This window comes from Pseudophryne corroboree, unplaced genomic scaffold (genome assembly GCF_028390025.1).
Source record: "Pseudophryne corroboree isolate aPseCor3 unplaced genomic scaffold, aPseCor3.hap2 scaffold_2277, whole genome shotgun sequence".
Lineage (NCBI taxonomy): Eukaryota > Metazoa > Chordata > Amphibia > Anura > Myobatrachidae > Pseudophryne > Pseudophryne corroboree.
The window spans coordinates 36069-62000 of record NW_026968929.1 but is presented as its reverse complement, the minus strand read 5'-3'; the positions used below and the strand labels follow the sequence as shown (position 1 = coordinate 62000).

The 25932-nt window shown below is 46.9% G+C and overlaps 11 non-coding genes across 11 annotated transcripts; 5 read left to right on the top strand and 6 right to left on the bottom strand.

The window, feature by feature from the left end:
• Positions 1-4329: 4329 nt before the first annotated feature.
• On the top strand, positions 4330-4493 carry LOC135009943 (U1 spliceosomal RNA). The gene has a single exon (XR_010209423.1). It is a non-coding gene; the product is annotated as a U1 spliceosomal RNA (small nuclear RNA).
• Positions 4494-4645: 152 nt separating this feature from the next.
• On the top strand, positions 4646-4807 carry LOC135009936 (U1 spliceosomal RNA). The gene has a single exon (XR_010209416.1). It is a non-coding gene; the product is annotated as a U1 spliceosomal RNA (small nuclear RNA).
• A 670-nt stretch (positions 4808-5477) lies between these two features.
• Positions 5478-5641, top strand: LOC135009940 (U1 spliceosomal RNA). Its single transcript, XR_010209420.1, has one exon. It is a non-coding gene; the product is annotated as a U1 spliceosomal RNA (small nuclear RNA).
• A 152-nt stretch (positions 5642-5793) lies between these two features.
• LOC135009939 (U1 spliceosomal RNA) lies at positions 5794-5956 on the top strand. The gene has a single exon (XR_010209419.1). It is a non-coding gene; the product is annotated as a U1 spliceosomal RNA (small nuclear RNA).
• Positions 5957-6627: 671 nt separating this feature from the next.
• On the top strand, positions 6628-6791 carry LOC135009942 (U1 spliceosomal RNA). Its single transcript, XR_010209422.1, has one exon. It is a non-coding gene; the product is annotated as a U1 spliceosomal RNA (small nuclear RNA).
• A 357-nt stretch (positions 6792-7148) lies between these two features.
• Positions 7149-7311, bottom strand: LOC135009937 (U1 spliceosomal RNA). The gene has a single exon (XR_010209417.1). It is a non-coding gene; the product is annotated as a U1 spliceosomal RNA (small nuclear RNA).
• Positions 7312-7463: 152 nt separating this feature from the next.
• On the bottom strand, positions 7464-7627 carry LOC135009941 (U1 spliceosomal RNA). The gene has a single exon (XR_010209421.1). It is a non-coding gene; the product is annotated as a U1 spliceosomal RNA (small nuclear RNA).
• Positions 7628-8298: 671 nt separating this feature from the next.
• Positions 8299-8461, bottom strand: LOC135009938 (U1 spliceosomal RNA). Its single transcript, XR_010209418.1, has one exon. It is a non-coding gene; the product is annotated as a U1 spliceosomal RNA (small nuclear RNA).
• Positions 8462-8613: 152 nt separating this feature from the next.
• On the bottom strand, positions 8614-8777 carry LOC135009934 (U1 spliceosomal RNA). Its single transcript, XR_010209414.1, has one exon. It is a non-coding gene; the product is annotated as a U1 spliceosomal RNA (small nuclear RNA).
• Positions 8778-9452: 675 nt separating this feature from the next.
• Positions 9453-9615, bottom strand: LOC135009935 (U1 spliceosomal RNA). The gene has a single exon (XR_010209415.1). It is a non-coding gene; the product is annotated as a U1 spliceosomal RNA (small nuclear RNA).
• Positions 9616-9767: 152 nt separating this feature from the next.
• On the bottom strand, positions 9768-9931 carry LOC135009933 (U1 spliceosomal RNA). Its single transcript, XR_010209413.1, has one exon. It is a non-coding gene; the product is annotated as a U1 spliceosomal RNA (small nuclear RNA).
• Positions 9932-25932: the final 16001 nt, after the last annotated feature.

Below are 25932 nucleotides of genomic sequence, written 5' to 3'. Positions count from 1 at the left end.
GCGGCAGACAGCGTACATTTTTTTTCACATAACGGCAGACAGCCTGCCCTTGTTAAACATAGCGGCAGACAGCGTACACTTTTTACACATAACGGCAGACAGCCTGCCCTTGTTAAACATAGCGGCAGACAGCGTACACTTTTTTCACATAACAGCAGTCAGCCTGCCCTTGTTACACATAATGGCAGACATCGTACACTTTTTACACATTACAGCAGACAGCTTGCCCTTGTTACACATTACAGCAGACAGCTTGCCCTTGTTACACATTATGGCAGACAGCGTGCCCTTGTTACACATTACGGCAGACAGCATCCCCCTTGTTACACATTACGGCAGGCAGATTCCCCCTTGTTACACATTGCGGCAAGCAGATTCCCCCTTTTTACACATTGCGGCAAGCAGCTTCCCCCTTTTTACACATTGCGGCAGGCAGATTCCCCCTTTTTACACATTGCGGCAGGCAGTCCCCCTTTTTACACATAGCTGCAGGCAGATTCCCCCTTTTTACACATAGCGGCAGGCAGATTCCCCCTTTTTACACATTGCGGCAGGCAGTCCCCCTTTTTACACATAGCTGCAGGCAGATTCCCCCTTTTAACACATAGCTGCAGGCAGATTCCCCCCTTTTACACATAGCTGCAGGCAGATTCCCCCTTTTTACACATAGCGGCAGGCAGATTCCCCCTTTTTACACATAGCGGCAGGCAGATTCCCCCTTTTTACACATAGCGGCAGGCAGATTCCCCCTTTTTACACATAGCGGCAGGCAGATTCCCCCTTTTTACACATAGCGGCAGGCAGTCCCAACAAAGAAAGAAAGAGTCGAAAGAAAGAAAGAAAGAAAGAAAGAAGAAAGAAAGAAAGAAAGAAAGAAAGAAAGAAGAATTATACTTACCCTCTCCGCTGGCTCAGGCTTCTCGTGCAGCTTGACGATTCCCGGGCAGTAGAGAAGGAGGAGGAGGGAGGTGGAGGAGGGAGCCGCAGCAGCGCTGTCTTATTGGTGGAGGCGCTGCTGCTGCTGCCCCTCTGCTTCACTATAGGCTGTTCTCGGAAGACAGCCTATAGTGAAGCAGAGGGGCAGCAGCAGCAGCGCCTCCACCAGTAACAAAGCGCTGCTGCGGCTCCTTCCTTCACCTCCCTCCTCCTCCTCCTCCCCCCCGTGCCGCTGCTCCTCTCATCTCCAAGCGACCCTCCTCCCTCTTCGTGTGTTACAGAGGCGGCAGCGTGTCTGGTGCTGCGGCTGCTGCCCGTAGTGCCCTGGCCTGATCTGTTCGTTACGACGGGCGGGCGGCGGGAGTCGCAGGACGCATACCTGACGGGAGCGCTGGTGTGCGGCTGCGGCATGATACAATGAGTCATTGTGACTCATTGTAATGCCGGCGGCTGTGGGCCCTTGAGTGCGGCGGGGCCCCAGTGCAATGCACTGCCTGCCCTGCCAGTAGTTTCGCCCCTGGTGCCCCCCACTGGTGTGGGCTCCTGCAAGAGAGCCCCAGCGTCATGCAGTGGATTTGGCAGAAGCAGAGGACTCTGCTCCTGCGATCTTGAAGAGGCTTCTTGGAGTCAGCATCAGCATTCCCTTGGTGAATCCACAATGCCCTCCTATCCGAGACTGCCATGAAATTGGCCCGTGAGCACTTGTGCCCGGTGTAGGATTTTTAAATATGTGTAGTTTACTGTATGCAAGGGTTTAAAACCTTTTAGGAACTGAGATCTAAGGTGTATTACATGTAGTTTAAAAAAAACAAAAAAGGTTTATTTTATGGCAGTAGTTTCCAAACTGGGGTTCTTGCACTGGTAGCATAGTTTGGTGGTCCAGGACCAATTAAAATTATTTATACTTTATTAAATTGGCAAAACCATTCCCTCACAACATAACTGAACCTGAGGATGACATGCTATAAACACAATTTACTTAATTTTATATTTTTTTCTGAATTTCTCAATAAAAAAAACTTTGGCCTAGGGGTGCCGTGAAACAAATTTTGATACTATTTATTTATATAGTGCTCTTTCTCCAACAGGACTTGAGATATGGCTTCTGGAACTGAACACAGGATTCTAAATGTGGCTGTACCAAGGACCTATACAGTGGCATTACAGGTTGAGTATCCCTTATCCAAAATGCTTGGGACCAGAGGAATTTTGGATATCGGATTTTTCTGTATTTTGGAATAATTGCATACCATAACGAGATATTATGGTGATGGGACCTAAATCTAAGCACAGAATGCATTTATGTTTCATATATACCATATACACACAGCCTGAAGGTCATTTTAGCCAATATTTTTTATAACTTTGTGCATTAAACAAAGTGTGTGTACATTCACAGAATTCATTTATGTGTCATATACACCTTATACACACAGTCTGAAGTTCATTTAATACAATATTTTTAATAACTTTGAGTATTAAACAAAGTTTGTGTACACTGAGCCATCAAAAAACAAAGGTTTCACTATCTCAGTCTCACTCAAAAAAGTCTGTATTTCGGAATATTCCGTATTTCGGAATATTTGGATATGGGATACTCAACCTGTATTACTTTTTTCTGCTACTGTGGAGGTGTTTAATGCAAACTATAGGTCATCCAAGCGCCGCAAAAGGCCGCCATGCCCTGCACGCCCCTTTTCTCTTTTCATATGCAGACGAGGGTTGAAGCCAACTTTGACCCACTGCTTGGATGACATCACCATATGCAAATCCATCTGCTGCAGGCCTTCCCGCAGGAATGCTTGCACTAGTTGTTGCATTTGGTTTGTTGTTTGGGGGTGCTTCAGTATTAGGCAGCCTTCTGCCCTCCCATGTTCATCTGAAAATATGTGTTCTCCCTGCAGTTGTTGTCCCCAGATGAGAGTTCCCTTGTGCTGCCTAATGATTTTGAATTGAAGTGGTTCATGTAGGTGCTATTTTAATCTGATTTTATATATGCATTTTAGTATATTTTTTTTTTTGCTTTACCATATTTATCTTTTTATTCTAGAACCACTATTTGTCTGATCAGTTATTTAATATTGGAACCAGTAGATATAAGGTGGATTTTATATGTTAATTAAACACTTTTAATTGACTGTAAAGAAGTCTACGCCAGCTTATCTCTGATTACGGACATTGGAATAGAAGTATACTGAAGAGAGATGAGCGTTGTGCGGCAAGTTGTCATGACAACGGACTCCAAGACGACGTAACCGGAAGTGACGTATCGCTAGACCTAGCGACTACGAGAAAAAGATCTAGGACTCCGGAGGCGGAAGTGACGGAGTGGGAGTTCAGGTTGCTATGGTAACCCGGCGGTTTCCGAACATGACGCCAGGTGGAATCAATTTGGAATCTGGCTGTGATTTGCTATTTAAATCTGGATGTGTGGTGCAGTGAGTATTCAGCCTCGAAAAAGACTCCAGGAATAGGAGTTGAAACGCGTCGGCGTATTCCATCTGTGACTGGCATTTACGGTGGTCTGCACTTCTAAGAACCAGAGGACTTTCCAGCTCCAGCCCGGGCGGTTTTGGGATTTAAAAAAACTTGTTTGAGAACTTTTTTGGGTTCTCAAACCCTCTGGTAATTGCTCTGCATATCTCTTTGTGGCTGTCACATTTTGGAGAATCATTCTGCACATTTTTACCCTACCTGTTTATTGTGTTATGTCCATGTTCCCCGATATGTGTCATTAAAAAACTTTATTGCACATGTGGTTCCCCTCTCCCCTCTGTTTTACATGCTACTACATTGAGAGGAGGAGGAGTGAGGAGTAAGAACCTGGACTTTCACGGTGACCTTAAGGGTTGTATGTTTTGTTTTTTTATTGCATGCAAGCACTTTATGCATTCATTTATGCACTGTTACTAGGCGCCTGTTGGTACCCGCAGCCTAATTTGTTTATTGTTCATTCATTTCTGGTGCTCTGGAGAGGCACTTATCCTGGTTGCGGGGGCTATTGTGCAGCCTTGTTTTAGACTGCGCGACACGTGGATAAAACTAGACAGATTCTTTGTTATACATTCCCTGCATACCCCTTTTCTCTTTTCATATGCAGATGAGGGTTCCAGCCAACTTTGGCCCACTGCTTGGATGACATCACTGTATGCAAATCCATCTTCTGCAGACCTTCCCCCAGGAATGCTTGTACTAGTTGTTGCATTTGGTTTGTTGTTTGGGGGTGCTTCAGTATTAGGCAGCCTTCTGCCCTCCCATGTTCATCTGAAAATATGTGTTCTCCCTGCAGTTGTTGTCCCCAGATGAGAGTTCCCTTGTGCTGCCTCAGTTGAATCTCCTTTACTTGACAGAGATGTGCCTGAGCAGCGGCCCTCCCCAGCCCTATCCCAAATCATACTTATTTTGCATAGGAGATATCATGGTAATGAAGACTGTTATCCCAGGGTGAGGTTCATTCATTGCATTCTGGGTATGCTGACCCCTGTGATTTCCCCAAATGTGGGAAACTTGACTGCATTATTTGTGGTAGTGGGGGACTGTGTTTGTGCTTTCCTCTGGTCAGCTCTGGTAAAAGTCAGATTTCTTTGTCTCAGATCTTCCTCTAGCCTTGTTCTTCTTTCGAGAGTTCCCTTGTGCTGACTCAGTTGGATCTCCTTCACTTGACAGGGAAGTGCCCGAGCAGCGACCCTACCCAGCTCTAGCCCAACTCCTACTTACCTGCCAGGTGAGATACTATGATCATGAAGGTGTTCTCCCAGGGCAAGGCTCACCCATTGCACTCTGGGTGTGCTGCTCTTGCGATTTCCCCAAATGTGGGAAACTTGACTGCATAATTTGTGTTTCCCCTGGTCGGCTCTCGTATAATTCAGATCTCTTTGTCTCAGGTCTCTCTCCAGCCTAGTTTGCTGTCTGTTTCCACTTCTCTTTTCTTGAGCCGCTCCCTTCTATGCCCTTGCGCACTATTATGACCTCTCCTGTCTGCTTACTTTGTGCCTTCCAACGTCAATGCAAACTACAGGTAGTGCTGCAGGGCCCACACCCTTTTACATGCTTTACAGAGCAGCTCTGGAGCTGTTACAGTGCCCAGCTGCTGCAAGAAATCAGCTTGAATGCTTCAGGGGCTGGGGCATAGCCAACATGAGCCCCACACCGAAGGAGGGTGGAGGTGTTTAATGTGAATTAGGGGTCATCCAAGCGCCGCAAAAGGCCGCCATGCCCTGCACATCCCTTTTTTCTTTTCATATGCAGCCGAGGGTTGAAGCCAACTTTGACCCACTGCTTGGATGACATCACCATATGCAAATCCATCTGCTGCAGGCCTTCCCCCAGGAATGCTTGCACTAGTTGTTGCATTTGGTTTGTTGTTTGGGGGTGCTTCAGTATTAGGCAGCCTTCTGCCCTCCCATGTTCATCTGAAAATATGTGTTCTCCCTGCAGTTGTTGTCCCCAGATGAGAGTTCCCTTGTGCTGCCTCAGTTGAATCTCCTTTACTTGACAGAGATGTGCCTGAGCAGCGGCCCTCCCCAGCTCTATCCCAAATCATACTTATTTTGCATAGGAGATACCATGGTCATGAAGATTGTTCTCCCAGGTTGAGGTTCATTCATTGCATTCTGGGTATGCTGACCCCTGTGATTTCCCCAAATGTGGGAAACTTGACTGCATTATTTGTGGTAGTGGGGGACTGTGTTTGTGCTTTCCTCTGGTCAGCTCTGGTAAAAGTCAGATTTCTTTGTCTCAGATCTTCCTCTAGCCTTGTTCTTCTTTCGAGAGTTCCCTTGTGCTGCCTCAGTTGGATCTCCTTCACTTGACAGGGGGGTGCCCGAGCAGCGACCCTCCCCAGCTCTAGCCCAACTCCTACTTACCTGCCAGGTGAGATACTATGATCATGTAGGTGCTTCTCCCAGGGCAAGGCTCACCCATCGCACTCTGGGTGTGCTGCCCCTGTGATTTCTCCAAATGTGGGAAACTTGACTGCATAATTTGTGTTTCCCCTGGTCGGCTCTCGTATAATTCAGATGTCTTTGTCTCAGGTCTCTCTCCAGCCTAGTTTGCTGTCTGTTTCCACTTCTCGTTTCTTGAGCCGCTCCCTTCTATGCCCTTGCGCACTATCCTGACTTCTCCCGTCTGCTTACTTTGTGCCTTCCAACGCACAATGCGAACTACAGGTAGTGCTGCAGGGCCCACACCCTTTAACTTGCCTTACAGAGCAGCTCTGGAGCTGTTACAGTGCCCAGCTGCTGCAAGAAATCAGCTTGAATGCTTCAGGGGCTGGGGCATAGCCAACATGAGCCCTACACCGAAGGAGGGTGGAGGTGTTTAATGCGAACTAGGGGTCATCCAAGCGCCGCAAAAGGCCGCCATGCCCTGCACGCCCCTCTTCTCTATTCATATGCAGATGAGGGTTGAAGCCAACTTTGACCCACTGCTTGGATGACATCACCATATGCAAATCCATCTGCTGCAGGCCTTCCCCCAGGAATGCTTGCACTAGTTGTTGCATTTGGTTTGTTGTTTGGGGGTGCTTCAGTATTAGGCAGCCTTCTGCCCTCCCATGTTCAACTGAAAATATGTGTTCTCCCTGCAGTTGTTGTCCCCAGATGAGAGTTCCCTTGTGCTGCCTCAGTTGAATCTCCTTTACTTGACAGAGATGTGCCTGAGCAGCGGCCCTCCCCAGCTCTATCCCAAATCATACTTATTTTGCATAGGAGATACCATGGTCATGAAGATTGTTTTCCCAGGGTGAGGTTCATTCATTGCATTCTGGGTATGCTGACCCCTGTGATTTCCCCAAATGTGGGAAACTGGACTGCATTATTTGTGGTAGTGAGGGACTGTGTTTGTGCTTTCCTCTGGTCAGCTCTGGTAAAAGTCAGATTTCTTTGTCTCAGATCTTCCTCTAGCCTTGTTCTTCTTTCGAGTTGCTCCCTCGGTGTGGGGCTCATGATGGCTATGCCCCAGCCCCTGAAGCATTCAAGCTGATTTCTTGCAGCAGCTGGGCACTGTTACAGCTCCAAAGCTGCTCTGTAAGGCAAGTAAAAGGGTGTGGGCCCTGCAGCACTACCTGTAGTTTGCATTGTGCGTTGGAAGGCACAAAGTAAGCAGACAGGAGAAGTCAGGATAGTGCGCAAGGGCATAGAAGGGAGCAACTCAAGAAAAGAGAAGTGGAAACAGACTGCAAATTAGGCTGGAGAGAGACCTGAGACAAAGAGATCTGAATTATACGAGAGCCGACCAGGTGAAACACAAATTATGCAGTCAAGTGTCCAACATTTGGGGAAACCGCAGGAGTAGCACACCCAGAGTGCAATGGGTGAGCCTTGCCCTGGGAGAAGCACCTTCATGATCATAGTATCTCACCTGGCAGGTAAGTAGGAGTTGGGCTAGAGCTGGGGAGGGTCGCTGCTCGGGCACCCCCCTGTCAAGTGAAGGAGATCCAACTGAGGCAGCACAAGAGAACTCTCGAAAGAAGAACAAGGCTAGAGGAAGATCTGAGACAAAGAAATCTGACTTTTACCAGAGCTGACCAGAGGAAAGCACAAACACAGTCCCTCACTACCACAAATAATGCAGTCCAGTTTCCCACATTTGGGGAAATCACAGGGGTCAGCATACCCAGAATGCAATGAATGAACCTCACCCTGGGAAAACAATCTTCATGACCATGGTATCTCCTATGCAAAATAAGTATAATTTGGGATAGAGCTGGGGAGGGCCGCTGCTCAGGCACATCTCTGTCAAGTAAAGGAGATTCAACTGAGGCAGCACAAGGGAACTCTCATCTGGGGACAACAACTGCAGGGAGAACACATATTTTCAGATGAACATGGGAGGGCAGAAGGCTGCCTAATACTGAAGCACCCCCAAACAACAAACCAAATGCAACAACTAGTGCAAGCATTCCTGGGGGAAGGCCTGCAGCAGATGGATTTGCATATGGTGATGTCATCCAAGCAGTGGGTCAAAGTTGGCTTCAACCCTCATCTGCATATGAATAGAGAAGAGGGGCGTGCAGGGCATGGCGGCCTTTTGCGGCGCTTGGATGACCCCTAGTTCGCATTAAACACCTCCACCCTCCTTCGGTGTGGGGCTCATGTTGGCTATGCCCCAGCCCCTGAAGCATTCAAGCTGATTTCTTGCAGCAGCTGGGCACTGTAACAGCTCCAGAGCTGCTCTGTAAGGCAAGTAAAAGGGTGTGGGCCCTGCAGCACTACCTGTAGTTCGCATTGTGCGTTGGAAGGCACAAAGTAAGCAGACGGGAGAAGTCAGGATAGTGCGCAAGGGCATAGAAGGGAGCGGCTCAAGAAAAGAGAAGTGTAAACAGACAGCAAACTAGGCTGGAGAGAGACCTGAGACAAAGACATCTGAATTATACGAGAGCCGACCAGGGGAAACACAAATTATGCAGTCAAGTTTCCCACATTTTGGGAAATCACAGGGGCAGCACACCCAGAGTGCGATGGGTGAGCCTTGCCCTGGGAGAAGCACCTACATGATCATAGTATCTCACCTGGCAGGTAAGTAGGAGTTGGGCTAGAGCTGGGGAGGGTCGCTGCTCGGGCACCCCCCTGTCAAGTGAAGGAGATCCAACTGAGGCAGCACAAGGGAACTCTCGAAAGAAGAACAAGGCTAGAGGAAGATCTGAGACAAAGAAATCTGACTTTTACCAGAGCTGACCAGAGGAAAGCACAAACACAGTCCCCCACTACCACAAATAATGAAGTCGAGTTTCCCACATTTGGGGAAATCACAGGGGTCAGCATACCCAGAATGCAATGAATGAACCTCAATCTGGGAGAACAATCTTCATGACCATGATATCTCCTATGCAAAATAAGTATGATTTGGGATAGGGCTGGGGAGGGCCGCTGCTCAGGCACATCTCTGTCAAGTAAAGGAGATTCAACTGAGGCAGCACAAGGGAACTCTCATCTGGGGACAACAACTGCAGGGAGAACACATATTTTCAGATGAACATGGGAGGGCAGAAGGCTGCCTAATACTGAAGCACCCCCAAACAACAAACCAAATGCAACAACTAGTACAAGCATTCCTGGGGGAAGGTCTGCAGAAGACGGATTTGCATACAGTGATGTCATCCAAGCAGTGGGCCAAAGTTGGCTGGAACCCTCATCTGCATATGAAAAGAGAAAAGGGGTATGCAGGGAATGGCGGCCTTTTGCGGCGCTTAGATGACCCTTAGTTCGCATTAAACACCCCCACCCTCCTTCGGTGTGGGGCTCATGTTGGCAATGCCCCAGCCCCTGAAGCATTCAAGCTGATTTCTTGCAGCAGCTTGGCACTGTAACAGCTCCAGAGCTGCTCTGTAATGCAAGTAAAAGTTTGTGGGCCCTGCAGCACTACCTGTAGTTTGCATTGTGCATTGGAAGGCACAAAGTAAGCAGACAGGAGGAGAAGTCAGGATAGTGCACAAGGGTATAGAAGGGAGGGGCTCAAAAAAAAAAGAAGTGGAAACAGACTGCAAACTAGGCTGGAGAGAGACCTGAGACAAAGAGATCTGAATTATATGAAAGCCAACCAGTGGAAACACAAATTATGCAGTCAAGTTTCCCACATTTGGGGAAATCACAGGGGCAGCACACCCAGAGTGCAATGGGTGAGCCTTGCCCTGGGAGAAGCACCTTCATGATCATAGTATCTCACCTGGCAGGTAAGTAGGAGTTGGGCTAGAGCTGGGGAGGGTCGCTGCTTGGGCACCCCCCTGTCAAGTAAAGGAGATCCAACTGAGGCAGCACAAGGGAACTCTCGAAAGAAGAACAAGGCTAGAGGAAGATCTGAGACAAAGAAATCTGACTTTTACCAGAGCTGACCAGAGGAAAGCACAAACACAGTCCCCCACTACCACAAATAATGCAGTCAAGTTTCCCACATTTGGGGAAATCACAGGGGTCAGCATACCCAGAATGCAATGAATGAACCTCACCCTGGGAGAACAATCTTCATGACCATGGTATCTCCTATGCAAAATAAGTATGATTTGGGATAGGGCTGGGGAGGGCCGATGCTCAGGCACATCTCTGTCAAGTAAAGAAGATTCAACTGAGGCAGCACAAGGGAACTCTCATCTGGGGACAACAACTGCAGGGAGAACACATATTTTCAGATGAACATGGGAGGGCAGAAGGCTGCCTAATACTGAAGCACCCCCAAACAACAAACCAAATGCAACAACTAGTGCAAGCATTCCTGGGGGAAGGCCTGCAGCAGATGGATTTGCATATGGTGATGTCATCCAAGCAGTGGGTCAAAGTTGGCTTCAACCCTCGTCTGCATATTAAAAGAGAAAAGGGGCATGCAGGGCATGGCGGCCTTTTGCGGCGCTTGGATGACCTATAGTTCGCATTAAACACCTCCACCCTCCTTCGGTGCGGGGCTCATGTTGGCTATGCCCCAGCCCCTGAAGCATTCAAGCTGATTTCTTGCAGAAGCTGGGCACTGTAACAGCTCCAGAGCTGCTCTGTATGGCAAGTAAAAGGGTGTGGGCCCTGCAGCACTACCTGTAGTTCGCATTGTGCGTTGGAAGGCACAAAGTAAGCAGATGGGAGAAGTCAGGATAGTGCGCAAGGGCATAGAAGGGAGCGGCTCAAGAAAAGAGAAGTGGAAACAGACATCAAACTAGGCTGGAGAGCTCTTCTGTCTATATTTTGCAAACCTGCTCTTGTCCTCTCCAGCTGCTCCATGTAGATTTGACGTCTGGAAAGGTGCATAACCCACTGACAAGCAGGCACACTCCTGCATGAGTTTTCTCTCTCACTAGCTGGATGATACACAATCATTTGCATGTGCTCCACCTCCGACACACCACCCACCCAACCACCCAGTGACCAGAGCCACCCACAAGCCAACTGGCTCCGTGATTTAATTTGCACAGTGTAGTCATCCAGGCAGCATGTCCTTCTCAATGGAAGGATCTCTGGTTCCATGGAATCTTCCACATTGGAATGCTGCGGAATAAAAGGATTTAAATATTCAGCTTGCTAGCATTCAATGTACCTGCGGCTTGGCTTTAGCACATGGGTCTTCATCCTGTGGCCCTCCAGCTGCTGTGAAACTACACATCCCAGCATGCCCTGCCACAGTTTTGCTATTAAGGTATGCTAAAACTGAGGCAGGGCATGCTGGGATGTGTAGTTCCACAGCAGCTGGAGGGTCGCAGGTTGAAGACCCATGTTCTAGCATGCCTGTTCTATGATGCATGTACCGTGATGTCACAATCAGCTTGGAATGGGGTGTCTAGCAGGCATTTGCTGACAGACACTTGAGGGAGACACACATCAGGAGATGCAGCATATCGGAGGTCTTCGATGCCTTTCCAGCAAATGCACACCACCTGCTGCTGGTCTGGACACAAAACAATGCCCACAATCGAAGTCCCAAAATGCCCAACTACAGGATTCATGTAAGTAGTGAATTTAGGAATTAATTTAGAAGTAGGAAATTAAGTTAGTTCACAAGTACATTCAAATTCAGATCTAAAGTCTAGGTAGGCCTCACGTCCTGGCAGCCCCCAGCACTTAAAAATGCCTTGATTAGAGGTAGAGAATTAAATGTAGATAAAAAGTAGACACAAAATAAGACTCCACAGAGCAGTTATCAGGTGTCTTTATCAATTGTTGCATTTAAAAAATCAAGCAATTAGGGAACACAATGTTGCAACAATGTAACCCTATTTGCAAAATAGTACTGAATAAGTTTGTCGATGTAAGACATTTGCAAAGGCGCATCCAAAACACGCTGGAAAATGCAACTGAATCTGTTTTTGGAGGCTAGAATAGGAAATGTGCATCGGTCCTACAAGTACTGAAAGCTCTTCTACCATCTCCCTTTTCTGAAAAGCCATTTAATATATGGTTCCCAGATAGGGGACATATCAGATATTGCCTTTCAAAAGCAGCAAATATCATACCACTTCTATTGCCATCAAAGATAAACATTGATTGTTTTCAGATATTGGATTGAAAAAGCAGTCTTTATTGACATAAAGAAGCAAAAAAACATACATAAACATTACACACATAAGTACTGTGTTGCAGCACAGATAAAACACAATACAAATGCTGTTGGTATAGTACAGTTCAAGAACTACAGCACAGGCCAGCCTACACTATAAATCATGAACTGCACTATACATTTAAACAATACAATAATACAAAAGTTAATAAGGCTATGTGTGTGGAGTGTAAGAGGGTGAGGGAATCACAAGACCGAAGCTTTATTGTAACACAGACACATATAAGGGGAGGGGCAATAAATAGAAAGGTATCCTTTACTATAGAATGTAGTCCAATCCGACCTCTGTGCTCTTCCACAACTGAAAAACGGATAGTGTTCCCAAGCCTTCCATCCTGGAATATCTTTGGTCTTTCGCCAATGAAGAAAACAATCCCTCCCTCCAGCAGACCCTTCAACCACGATACAAGATCACAGCCAAAATGCCGAGAAGCAACTACACTTGAGCTTAACAAAAATGGCTAAAACTTAGTGGAGGAAAGTGCAGTGGACCAAAACATAAGCTGACACAATCATGGAGAATGTGCCAGCATATATGCTCTTCTATCTATATTTTGCAAACCTGCTCTTGTCCCCTCCAGCTGCTCTATGTAGATTTGACGTCTGGCAAGGTGCATAACCCACTGACAAGCAGGCACACTCCTGCATGAGTTTTCTCTCTCACTAGCTGGATGATACACAATCATTTGCATGTGCTCCACCTCCGACACACCACCCACCCAACCACCCAGTCACCAGAGCCACCCACAAACCAACTGGCTCCGTGATTTAATTTGCACAGTGTAGTCATTCAGGCAGCATGTCCTTCTCAATGGAAGGATCTCTGGTTCCATGGAATCTTCCACATTGGAATGCTGCGGAACAAAAAGGATTTAAATATTCAGCTTGCTAGCATTCAATGTACCTGCGGCTTGGCTCTAGCACATGGGTCTTCATCCTGTGGCCCTCCAGCTGCTGTGAAACTACACATCCCAGCATGCCCTGCCACAGTTTTGCTATTAAGGTATGCTAAAACTGAGGCAGGGCATGCTGGGATGTGTAGTTCCACAGCAGCTGGAGGGTCGCAGGTTGAAGACCCATGTTCTAGCATGCCTGTTCTATGATGCATGTACCGTGATGTCACAATCAGCTTGGAATGGGGTGTCTAGCAGGCATTTGCTGACAGACACTTGAGGGAGACACACATCAGGAGATGCAGCATATCGGAGGTCTTCGATGCCTTTCCAGCAAATGCACACCACCTGCTGCTGGTCTGGACACAAAACAATGCCCACAATCGAAGTCCCAAAATGCCCAACTACAGGATTCATGTAAGTAGTGGATTTAGGAATGAATTTAGAAGTAGGAAATTAAGTTAGTTCACAAGTACATTCAAATTCAGATCTAAAGTCTAGGTAGGCCTCACGTCCTGGCAGCCCCCAGCATTTAAAAATGCCTTGATTAGAGGTAGAGAATTAAATGTAGATAAGAAGTAGACACAAAATAAGACTCCACGGAGCAGTTATCAGGTGTCTTTATCAATTGTTGCATTTAAAAAATCAAGCAATTAGGGAACACAATGTTGCAACAATGTAACCCTATTTGCAAAATAGTACTAAATAAGTTTGTCGATGTAAGACATTTGCAAAGGCGCATCCAAAACACGCTGGAAAATGCAACTGAATCTGTTTTTGGAGGCTAGAATAGGAAATGAGCATCGGTCCTACAAGTACTGAAAGCTCTTCTCCCATCTCCCTTTTCTGAAAAGCCATTTAATATATGGTTCCCAGATAGGGGACATATCAGATATTGCCTTTAAAAAGCAGCAAATATCATACCACTTCTATTGCCATCAAAGATAAACATTGATTGTTTTCAGATATTGGATTGAAAAAGCAGTCTTTATTGACATAAAGAAGCAAAAAAACATACATAAACATTACACACATAAGTACCGTGTTGCAGCACAGCCAAAACACAATACAAATGCTGTCGGTATAGTACAGTTCAAGAACTACAGCACAGGCCAGCCTACACTATAAATCATGAACTGCACTATACATTTAAATACAATAATACAACAGTTAATAAGGCTATGGGTGTGGAGTGTAAGAGGGTGAAGGAATCACAAGCCCGAAGCTTTATTGAAAGACAGACACATATAAATGGAGGATTAATAAATACAAAGATATCCTTTACTATAGAATGTAGTCCAATCCGGTCTTTCAACTCTTCCACAACTGAAAAACGGATAGTGTTCCCAAGCCTTCCATCCTGGAATATCTTCAGTCTCTCGCCAATGAAGAAAACAATCCCTCCAGCAGACTCTTCAACCACGATACAAGATCACAGCCAAAAGGGCGAGAAGCAACTACACTTGCGTTTAACCAAAATGGCTAAAACTTAGTGAAGGAAAGTGCAGTGCACCAAAACATAAGCTGACACAATCATGGAGAATGCGCCAGCATATATGCTCTTCTATCTATATTTTGCAAACCTGCTCTTGTCCCCTCCAGCTGCTCCATGTAGATTTGACGCCTGGCAAGGTGCATAACCCACTGACAAGCAGGCACACTCCTGCATGAGTTTTCACTCTCACTAGCTGGATGATACACATTCATTTGCATGTGCTCCACCTCCGACACACCGCCCACCCAACCACCCAGTCACCAGAGCCACCCACAAGCCAACTGGCTCCGTGATTTAATTTGCACAGTGCAGTCATCAAGGCAGCATGTCCTTCTCAATGGAATAATCTCTGGTTCCATGGAATCTTCCGCATTGGAATGCTGCGGAACAAAAATGATTTAAACATTCAGCTTGCTAGCATTCAATGTACCTGCGGCTTGGCTCTAGCACATGGGTCTTCATCCTGTGGCTCTCCAGCTGCTGTGAAACTACACATCCCAGCATGCCCTGCCACAGTTTTGCTATTAAGGTATGCTAAAACTGAGGCAGGGCATGCTGGTATATGTAGTTCCACAGCAGCTGGAGGGTCGCAGGTTGAAGACCCATATTCTAGCATGCCTGTTCTATGATGCATGTTCCGTGATGTCACAATCAGCTTGGAATGGGGTGTCTTGCATGCATTTGCTGACAGCCACTTGAGGGAGACACACATCAGGAGATGCAGCATATCGGAGGTCTTCGATGCCTTTCCAGCAAATGCACACCACCAGCTGCTGGTCTGGACACAAAACAATGCCCACAATTGAAGGCTCAAAATGCCCAACTACAGGATTAATGTAAGTAGTGAATTTAGGAATGAATTTAGAAGTAGGAAATTAAGTTAGTTCACAAGTACATTCAAATTCAGATCTAAAGTCTAGGTAGGCCTCACGTCCTGGCAGCCCCCAGCATTTAAAAATGCCTTGATTAGAGGTAGGGAATTAAATGTAGATAAGAAGTAGACACAAAATAAGACTCCACAGAGCAATTATCAGGTGTCTTTATCAATTGTTGCATTTAAAAAAATCAAGCAATTAGGGAACACAATGTTGCGACAATGTAACCCTATTTGCAAAATAGTACTAAATAAGTTTGTCGATGTAAGATATTTGCAAAGGCGCAAACAAAACACGCTGGAAAATGCAACTGAATCTATTTTTGGAGGTTAGAATAGATGCAGGATCAAGTAGCTCAATGGGTAGGGTATTTGATTAGAATTCAACAGGTTATAGGTTTGAATCCAGGGTATGATAGTTTGAGGTGTTATTTAATAAAGTATGTTTATATATTAGTCACACATGGCTTACTTCAGTGGTTTCCAAACTTTTTTGAATCACGGCGCCCTAGAATATCAGAATTTTTTTCACGGCACCACTAGGCCAAAAATTTCTTATTGAGAAATTTAGAAAGAAATATTACATTAAGTTGATCACGTTTATATGTCATCCTAAAGGTCAGTTGTGTGGTGAGGGACAAGATTTGATTCTGTTTGGCCACATATTTTATGACTGGCAGCCACCAGCACTGGTTTTGCCTATTATATTGACCATGAATAATTTGAATTGGTCCTGGACCACCAACCCAGGGCACCCCTGCAAGTGTCCCGAGGCACCCTAGGGAGCCACGGCACACAGTTTGGGAACCTCTGGCTTACTTGTACAAATGGCATGTCACCAGTTAGTGCTGACTGCTGATATGCCATTTGCACAAACACGCCATGTGTGACTGTATATGCATTTAAGGAGGGCACCCCGGCAATACCACAAACCATTGAGTGTCAAGTATACTAGATATATCTTCATATCTCATGTGCTTTCTCTGAGACCAATCTTGTTATGCCCCTTCCCCACAAGGCATGCGCCTTTTGTCCATATTGCAAAAATGGGGAGGGGGGGGGGGCATATAATTATCTGTCACAGGGCACCAAAAAGTCTAGTTATGGCTCTGGTATGCATTATGTAATCTGGCAGACCATATCTCCAACACTGGCTGGTTGGAATAGAGATCCGGTTATCTATGTGAGCACATGACCATCAACGATTTACTCTCAAACACTAGAAAATGGACAAAAATGGTCCCCTAAACAAATTGGTTAAATTTTGGGTTTAACCAATTTGTGTAATGACCATTTTTGACCACTTTTCTAGTGTTTGGGAGCAAATGGTTAATTGACATTTGCTCCTATACATTACCAGATTTTCATTCCATCCATCCAGACTGGATAGATAGCCTGACAGATAATTGTGTAGTGTACGCCCAGGATAACTGTCAGTTGTGCTTTCTTTTATGACGGCACATAAATGGGTGGGCAGATCCAGAGCAAGCACTGCCCACTCATGCATAGTTGTCAACTGATGTGAAGTTCCAGGGGGCAATCTCAGTTATAAAGAAAAGTATCTGGAAATTGTCCCTAGTTTAAAAAAAAAATAAAAAAAAATTGATCAACTCCATTTATTTAGTATGATATCCCAGGTGATAGGATGCCGGCAGTCAGAACAACATACTTTATTAAATAACACATCTCAAACTACCATACCCAGGATTCAAACCTATAACCTGTTGAATTCTAATCAAACACCCTACCTATTGAGCTATTTGATCCTGCATAAAAATTGTGAACATTATATGAAGCTATTGGTACTTTGAAAAAAAAAGTATCAGCATTACAACGCAGCAGATCCATGCAGTTTGCAGCCACACACTACATGTATCTGCTCAGCCACAATGCTGATTATTTCTTCACAAAGTACAAGGTAAGCTCCAAACAGAATTCTCTAGCCTAGAATTATGCCAAACCTAGAAGTCGGGCCCCCCACCCTGGGATCCCCCAGAGGGAGGCCTGCACCGTCATGCGGCAGGCTTGTCCGTTTTGGAAGCAGGCTGATGGGCAGCCCAGGCTTGCTTCAGTCTGGGCTTGGCAGGTCTGGAAGCATGAGCTTGCTTTGGGTATGCCTGACCTTGGGTACGCTTTACCTTGAGGATGAAAGGGCCAAGGGAAAGTACTTTTAGCCTTCTGCGTGGTAGGAGTCATACTAGGTAGGCAAGCTGTTTTAGCAGTAGCCAGATCAGCTACAATCTTATTGAGGTCTTCTCCAAAGAGAGTGTCTCCCTTGAAAGGAAGCACCTCCAGGGTTTTCTTGGAATCCATATCCACCGACCAGGATCTCAACCAGCTGTATAAAGTATTACCTTGGAACTGGCTCTCCACTCCCCATTATCTGGTTATCATGGCTTCCTCCGCCAGTGTCCAGACTCGCTTGCTGAAGCTCGGCCACTTCTTCCTAGCAGCAGGCTCCTGGATCACTGGGCAGCAGAGGTGCTTGGGAGCCGGAAGGGGGCGGAGCAATCAGGCAGGCAGTTGCAGTGCTGCCCAGCTATCTGTGGTGTGAGAAGAAGCAGGGGCACCCCACCGCTGGCAGTGCTGCAGCTAGCGGTGGTGGCAGCGGCGAGGCTGCTGGGCTGGGTCTTGAAAAAGGTGGAAAGAAGGGTGTTACGGCATGGAATGTACAAACTGCGAGACCCTGCTGGTAGCGCCTTTGTCTATTTAGTAGGAAGGGCACGTAACAGCCGGAGGGCAATGGAGGAAGCCCCTTTAGGGCTGGAGCCCGGCGGCAACTGACTCCGTTGTCTCTGGCAGTTCCGCCCCTGGACTAGAGGAATGGTCAAGAACATGGCAACATTTAATGCCAAAAAATGCAAAATCATACACGTCTCAAAAATACAAAGGCTAACTATAATATTAAGGGCATTATAATGGCAAGAGGAAAGCTATCTAAGTATTACTATTTCAGGTGAGCAATGTAACAAAGCAATAGGAAAGGCAAGTCAGATGCTTGTTTGCATAGGTAAAGAACCAGTAGCAGAAAAAAGTAATACAGGTTGAGTATCCCATATCCAAATATTCCGAAATACGGAATATTCCGAAATACGGACTTTTTTGAGTGAGACTGAGATAGTGAAACCTTTGTTTTTTGATGGCTCAGTGTACACAAACTTTGTTTAATACTCAAAGTTATTAAAAATATTGTATTAAATGAACTTCAGACTGTGTGTATAAGGTGTATATGACACATAAATGAATTCTGTGAATGTACACACACTTTGTTTAATGCACAAAGTTATAAAAAATATTGGCTAAAATGACCTTCAGGCTGTGTGTATATGGTATATATGAAACATAAATGCATTCTGTGCTTAGATTTAGGTCCCATCACCATAATATCTCGTTATGGTATGCAATTATTCCAAAATACAGAAAAATCCGATATCCAAAATTCCTCTGGTCCCAAGCATTTTGGATAAGGGATACTCAACCTGTAATGCCACTGTATAGGTCCTTGGTACAGCCACATTTAGAATCCTGTGTTCAGTTCCAGAAGCCATATCTCAAGTCCTGTTGGAGAAAGAGCACTATATAAATAAATAGTATCAAAATTTGTTTCACGGCACCCCTAGGCCAAAGTTTTTTTTATTGAGAAATTCAGAAAAAAATATAAAATTAAGTAAATTGTGTCTATAGCATGTCATCCTCAGGTTCAGTTATGTTGTGAGGGAATGGTTTTGCCAATTTAATAAAGTATAAATAATTTTAATTGGTCCTGGACCACCAAACTATGCTACCAGTGCAAGAACCCCAGTTTGGAAACTACTGCCATAAAATAAACCTTTTTTGTTTTTTTTAAACTACATGTAATACACCTTAGATCTCAGTTCCTAAAAGGTTTTAAACCCTTGCATACAGTAAACTACACATATTTAAAAATCCTACACCGGGCACAAGTGCTCACGGGCCAATTTCATGGCAGTCTCGGATAGTAGGGCATTGTGGATTCACCAAGGGAATGCTGATGCTGACTCCAAGAAGCCTCTTCAAGATCGCAGGAGCAGAGTCCTCTGCTTCTGCCAAATCCACTGCATGACGCTGGGGCTCTCTTGCAGGAGCCCACACCAGTGGGGGGCACCAGGGGCGGAACTACTGGCAGGGCAGGCAGTGCATTGCACTGGGGCCCCGCCGCACTCAAGGGCCCACAGCCGCCGGCATTACAATGAGTCACAATGACTCATTGTATCATGCCGCAGCCGCACACCAGCGCTCCCGTCAGGTCTGCGTCCTGCGACTCCCGCCGCCCGCCCGTCGTAACGAACAGATCAGGCCAGGGCACTACGGGCAGCAGCCGCAGCACCAGACACGCTGCCGCCTCTGTAACACACGAAGAGGGAGGAGGGTCGCTTGGAGATGAGAGGAGCAGCGGCACGGGCGGGAGGAGGAGGAGGAGGGAGGTGAAGGAAGGAGCCGCAGCAGCGCTTTGTTACTGGTGGAGGCGCTGCTGCTGCTGCCCCTTTGCTTCACTATAGGCTGTCTTCCGAGAACAGCCTATAGTGAAGCAGAGGGGCAGCAGCAGCAGCGCCTCCACCAATAAGACAGCGCTGCTGCGGCTCCCTCCTCCACCTCCCTCCTCCTCCTTCTCTACTGCCCGGGAATCGTCAAGCTGCACGAGGAGCCTGAGCCAGCGGAGAGGGTAAGTATAATTCTTCTTTCTTTCTTTCTTTCTTTCTTTCTTTCTTTCTTTCTTTCTTTCTTTCTTTCTTTCTTTCTTTCTTTCTTTCTTTCTTTCTTGGGACTGCCTGCCGCTATGTGTAAAAAGGGGGAATCTGCCTGCCGCTATGTGTAAAAAGGGGGAATCTGCCTGCCGCTATGTGTAAAAAGGGGGAATCTGCCTGCCGCTATGTGTAAAAAGGGGGAATCTGCCTGCAGCTATGTGTAAAAGGGGGGAATCTGCCTGCAGCTATGTGTTAAAAGGGGGAATCTGCCTGCAGCTATGTGTAAAAGGGGGGAATCTGCCTGCAGCTATGTGTAAAAGGGGGGAATCTGCCTGCAGCTATGTGTTAAAAGGGGGAATCTGCCTGCAGCTATGTGTAAAAAGGGGGAATCTGCCTGCAGCTATGTGTAAAAGGGGGGAATCTGCCTGCAGCTATGTGTTAAAAGGGGGAATCTGCCTGCAGCTATGTGTAAAAAGGGGGACTGCCTGCCGCAATGTGTAAAAAGGGGGAATCTGCCTGCCGCTATGTGTAAAAAGGGGGAATCTGCCTGCAGCTATGTGTAAAAAGGGGGACTGCCTGCCGCAATGTGTAAAAAGGGGGAATCTGCCTGCCGCAATGTGTAAAAAGGGGGAAGCTGCTTGCCGCAATGTGTAAAAAGGGGGAATCTGCTTGCCGCAATGTGTAACAAGGGGGAATCTGCCTGCCGTAATGTGTAACAAGGGGGATGCTGTCTGCCGTAATGTGTAACAAGGGCACGCTGTCTGCCATAATGTGTAACAAGGGCAAGCTGTCTGCTGTAATGTGTAACAAGGGCAAGCTGTCTGCTGTAATGTGTAAAAAGTGTACGATGTCTGCCATTATGTGTAACAAGGGCAGGCTGACTGCTGTTATGTGAAAAAAGTGTACGCTGTCTGCCGCTATGTTTAACAAGGGCAGGCTGTCTGCCGTTATGTGTAAAAAGTGTACGCTGTCTGCCGCTATGTTTAACAAGGGCAGGCTGTCTGCCGTTATGTGAAAAAAATGTACGCTGTCTGCCGCTATGTGTAACAAGGGCACGCTGTCTGCCGTTGTGTAAAAAAGGGGGATGCTGTCTGCCGTAATGTGTAAAAAGGGGACGCTGTCTGCTGTAATGTGTAAAAAGAGGACGCTGTCTGCTGTAATGTGTAAAAAGAGGAATCTGTCCGCCGTAAGGTGTAAAAGGGTCTCTACCTGGTGTAGTGGTGCTACTGTGCGGCGTAATTTGAATAATGGAGACTACTGTGCACCGTTTTATGAATTGGTATTATTTTGTGGCCACACCCCTTAACCACGAAGCCACGCCACTATGTTTTTTTGCGCGCGCCTACGGCGCGCACTGCCCCTGTTTTGCATGCAGGGGTGGGGCTCCAATGCCGTTTCTTGCACACACTGCTAAAATGTCTAGTTACGGCACTGTTGCTAGGTATCCACTTCCCTGAGCAGGCCCCCCTAACCAGATCCTCTCCAGGGGTGAGGGGGTGGACTTGGATGGGAAGGGAAGGGGGGGGGGCCCAAGCCATTTTGTCGCACATGGGCCCACTGCTCGCTAGTTCCACCACTGGGGGGCACGTCTAAAACTCTTCAGTCAGTTCTGGATTCATTCGGACCTGGACTCGTGGGTTTTACAAATAGTGTCCCAAGGGTACAAACTGGGGTTTCAAGAAGTTCCCCCTCACCGATTGTTCAAATCAGCCTTAGTCAGCAGGGAGAAGGTTTTTATTCAAGCCTCTTCGTGGTCCCGAAGCCGGACGGCTCAGTCAGACCAATCTTAAATCTGAAATCCCTTAATTTCTACCTAAAGAAATTCAATTTCAAGATGGAATCTCTCAGGGTAGTGATCTCCAGTCCGGGGGATAAAGGAGATTTCCTGGTTTTGGTAGACATAAAGGATGCCTACTTACATGTTCCTGACACAGAAAAGGTTTTCTTCTAGTGGAATGGCTCTGGAGATCCAGAGTCTGGTCAAACAAATTCTGAAACCAGCAAGAGTGTTAATCCATCAATGCATTCGGTTGCTGGGGAAGATGGTTGCGGCCTACGAGGCCATTCAGTTTGGCAGGCTCCATGCCAGAGTGTTCCAGTGGGACCTGTTGGACAAGTGGTCCGGATCCCACCTACACATGCACCGGAGGATAATACTGTCTTCCAAGACCAGAATCTCACTCCATTGGTGGCTGCACAGTTCTCACCACCTAGAGGGGCGATGGTTTGGGATCCAGGACGGGATCCTAGGGACCACGGATGCAACCCTCCGAGGCTGGGGAGCGGTCACACAGGGGGAAAACATCCAAGGAAGATGGTCAAGTCAGGAAAGTTGTCTCCACATAAATGTTCTGGAGTTAAGGGCCATTTAATAACTGCAGACACAGTACGCACTGGGACGGGTGCCCAGCATCCTCTACGGACTAAGAGAAAAGGATTTACCAGTAGGTATTAAAATCCTATTTTCTCTAAAGTCCTAGAGGATGCTGGGGACTCCGTAAGGACCATGGGGATAGACGGGCTCCGCAGGAGACATGGGCACTTTAAGAAAGACTTTAGTTCTGGGTGTGCACTGGCTCCTCCCTCTATGCCCCTCCTCCAGACCTCAGTTTGATACTGTGCCCAGTGGAGACTGGGTGCTTTTCAGGAGCTCTCCTGAGCTTTCTGACAGAAAGTATTTTGTTAGGTTTTTAATTTTCAGGGAGCACTGCTGGCAACAGACTCCCTCATCGAGGGACTGAGGGGAGAGAAGCAGCCCTACTCTCTGAGTTGCAAGGTCCTGCTTCTTAGGCTACTGGACACCATTAGCTCCAGAGGGATTGGTACGCAGGATCTCACCCTCGCCGTCCGTCCCAGAGCCGCGCCTCCGTCCCCCTCGCAGAGCCGGAAGATAGAAGCCGGGTGAGTATGAGAAGAAAAGAAGACTTCAGAGGCGGCAGAAGACTTCATGATCTTCACTGAGGTAACGCACAGCACTGCAGCTGTGTGCCTTTGCTCCCATACACCTCACATACTCCGGTCACTGTAAGGGTGCAGGGCGCAGGGGGGGCGCCCTGGGCAGCAATATAAACCTCTTTCGCAAAAATATAACATATATACAGCTGGGCACTGACCCTGTATATATGTATGAGCCCCCACCAATTTTACAGTTTAAGCGGGACAGAAGCCCGCCTCCGAGGGGGCGGGGCTTCTCCCTCAGCACTCACCAGCGCCATTTTTTCTCCACAGCACCGCTGAGAGGAAGCTCCCCGGACTCTACCCTGCTTATACCACGTTAGACAAGAGGGTTGAAAAGAGGGGGGGGGGGGGCACATAATTCGCAAATTACATACAGCAGCACTACTGGGCAAACATTAAGTTACTGTTTTATTCCTGGGTTATATAGCGCTGGGGTGTGTGCTGGCATACTCCCTCTCTGTCTCTCCAAAGGGCCTTGTGGGGAAACTGTCTTCAGAAAAAGCATTCCCTGTGTGTGTGGTGTGTCGGTACACGTGTGTCGACATGTCTGAGGAAGAAGGCTATATTAGAGAGGAGCGGGAGCAAATGAATGTGGTGTCTCCGCCGACAGCTGATTGGATGGATATGTGGAATGTTTTAAATGCTAGTGTAAACTCATTGCACAAAAGATTAGACAAGGCAGAAGCTTTGGGACAGTCAGGGTCTCAACCCATGCCTGATCCTATGTTGCAGGGACTGTCAGGGTCTCATAAGCGCCCACTATCCCAGTTTGTTGACACAGATACCGACACGGATTCTGACTCCAGTGTCGATTACGATGATGCAAAGTTACAGCCAAAATTGGCAAAATCCATTCGATTTATGATTATGGCAATAAAAAATGTTTTGCACATCACAGAGTAACCCCCTGTCGCTGACAAGAGGGTACATATGTACAAGGGAAAGAAGCCTGAGGTAACCTTTCCCCCCTCACACGAGCTGAACGAGTTATGTGAAAAAGCTTGGAAATCTCCAGATAAAAGACTGCAGATTTCCAAAAGGATTCTTATGGCGTATCCTTTCCCATCAACGGATAGGTTACGATGGGAATCCTCCCCTAGGGTGGACAAAGCATTAACACGCTTATCCAAGAAGGTAGCCCTCCCGTCCCAGGATACGGCTACCCTCAAAGAGTGTGCTGACCGCAAACAGGAGATTACCCTGAAGTCCATTTATACACATTCAGGTACCTTACTCAGACCGGCAATTGCGTCGACCTGGGTGTGTAGTGCTGTAGCGGCATGGACAAATGCCTTATCTGAGGGGATGGATAGCCTAGACAAGGATACTATTTTATTGACCCTGGGGCATATAAGAGATGCTGTCCTATATATGTGTGTATGCAAACTACCGGTGGTGCTGCAGGGCCCACACCCTTTTACTTGTCTTGTAGATCAGCTCTGAAGCTGTTACAGTGCCCAGCTGCTGCAAGAAATCAGCTAGAATGCTTCAGGGGCTTGGGCATGGCCAACATGAGCCCCACACCGAAGGAGGGTGGGGGTGTTTAATGCAAACTTGGGGTTATCCAAGCGCCGCAAAAGACCGCCATGCCCCACATGCCCCTTTTCTCTTTTCATATACAGATGAGGGTTCCAGCCAACTTTGGCCCACTGCTTGGATGACATCACCGAATGCAAATCCGTCTGCTGCAGACCTTCCCCCAGGAATGCTTGCAATAGTTGTTGCATATGGTTTAATGTCTGAGGGTGCTTCAGTATTAGGCAGCCTTCCGCCCTCCCATGTTCATCTGAAAAGATGTGGTCTCCCTGCAGTTGTTGTCCCCAGACGAGAGTTCCCTTGTGTTCCTCAGTTAAATCTCCTTAACTTGACGAGGGTGTGCCCGAGCAGCCGCCCTCCCCAGCCCTTTCCCAACACATACTTATCTTGCATATGAGATCTCTTGATCATGAAGATAGTTCTCACAGGTTGAGGTTCATCCTGGCCCCGCTCCCCGCTGGAGAGCGCTGATGGGGACAGCAGCGGGGCTTCAGCAGCAGGGTGAGTATGTGTGGCCAGAGACCTCCCTTCCCATGTGCAGGCCTGCAGAGTGTGCCGCGCAGGATGGGGCATGTGACACTCTCCCTCCCTGGGGCTCTTCCAGATGTAGCTCCTCAGCAGTATTTTTCCCGGGCTGCGCGGCGCTCTCCCCGACTGGCATCCGCCCTGGAACACTGCCTTCCTCAACGCAACATCAGCAGGGGGCCCGGGCCTCATCACCATCCCAGGTCTTTCTCATGTATGTATCATGTATGTGTGTGTGATATATGTATGAATCATATATGTTTGTGATATATATATATATATATATATATATATGTATCTATCTATCTATCTATCTATCTATTTATCTATCTATCGTATGTGTGTGTATATATGTATCTATCATGTATGTATGTATGTATGTATCTATCTTGTATGTATGTGTTCTATCTATCTATCTATCTATCTATCTATCTATCGTGTGTGTGATATATGTATGTATCTATCATGTATGTGTTATATGTATGTATCACACCTTCCTCTATACATATACATACATACATACATACATACATACATACATACACACACCTATATCTGTACGTACACTGATATACACACACCAACATCTATACATAAACACGCTGACCCCTAAACGTACACCAACGTACCCACATGTGAATCTATACATACATGTGCTGACACCTGGACATACACTGATGTACCCACACCTAACATCTATACATACACATGCTAACAACTGGACGTATACAGACGTACCCACATTTGCATCCATGCATATATAGATGTAGGTGTGTGTACGTCAGTGTACGTCCAGGTGTCAACGCGTGTATGTATAGATGCAGGTGTGGGTACGTCTGTGTATGTCCAGGTGTCAGAATGTGTATGTATAGATGCAGGTGTGGGAACGTCAGTGTAGGTTCAGGTGTCAGCGCGTGTATGTATAGATGCAGGTGCTTGTATGTCCAGATGTCAGTGCATGTATGTATAGATGCAAGT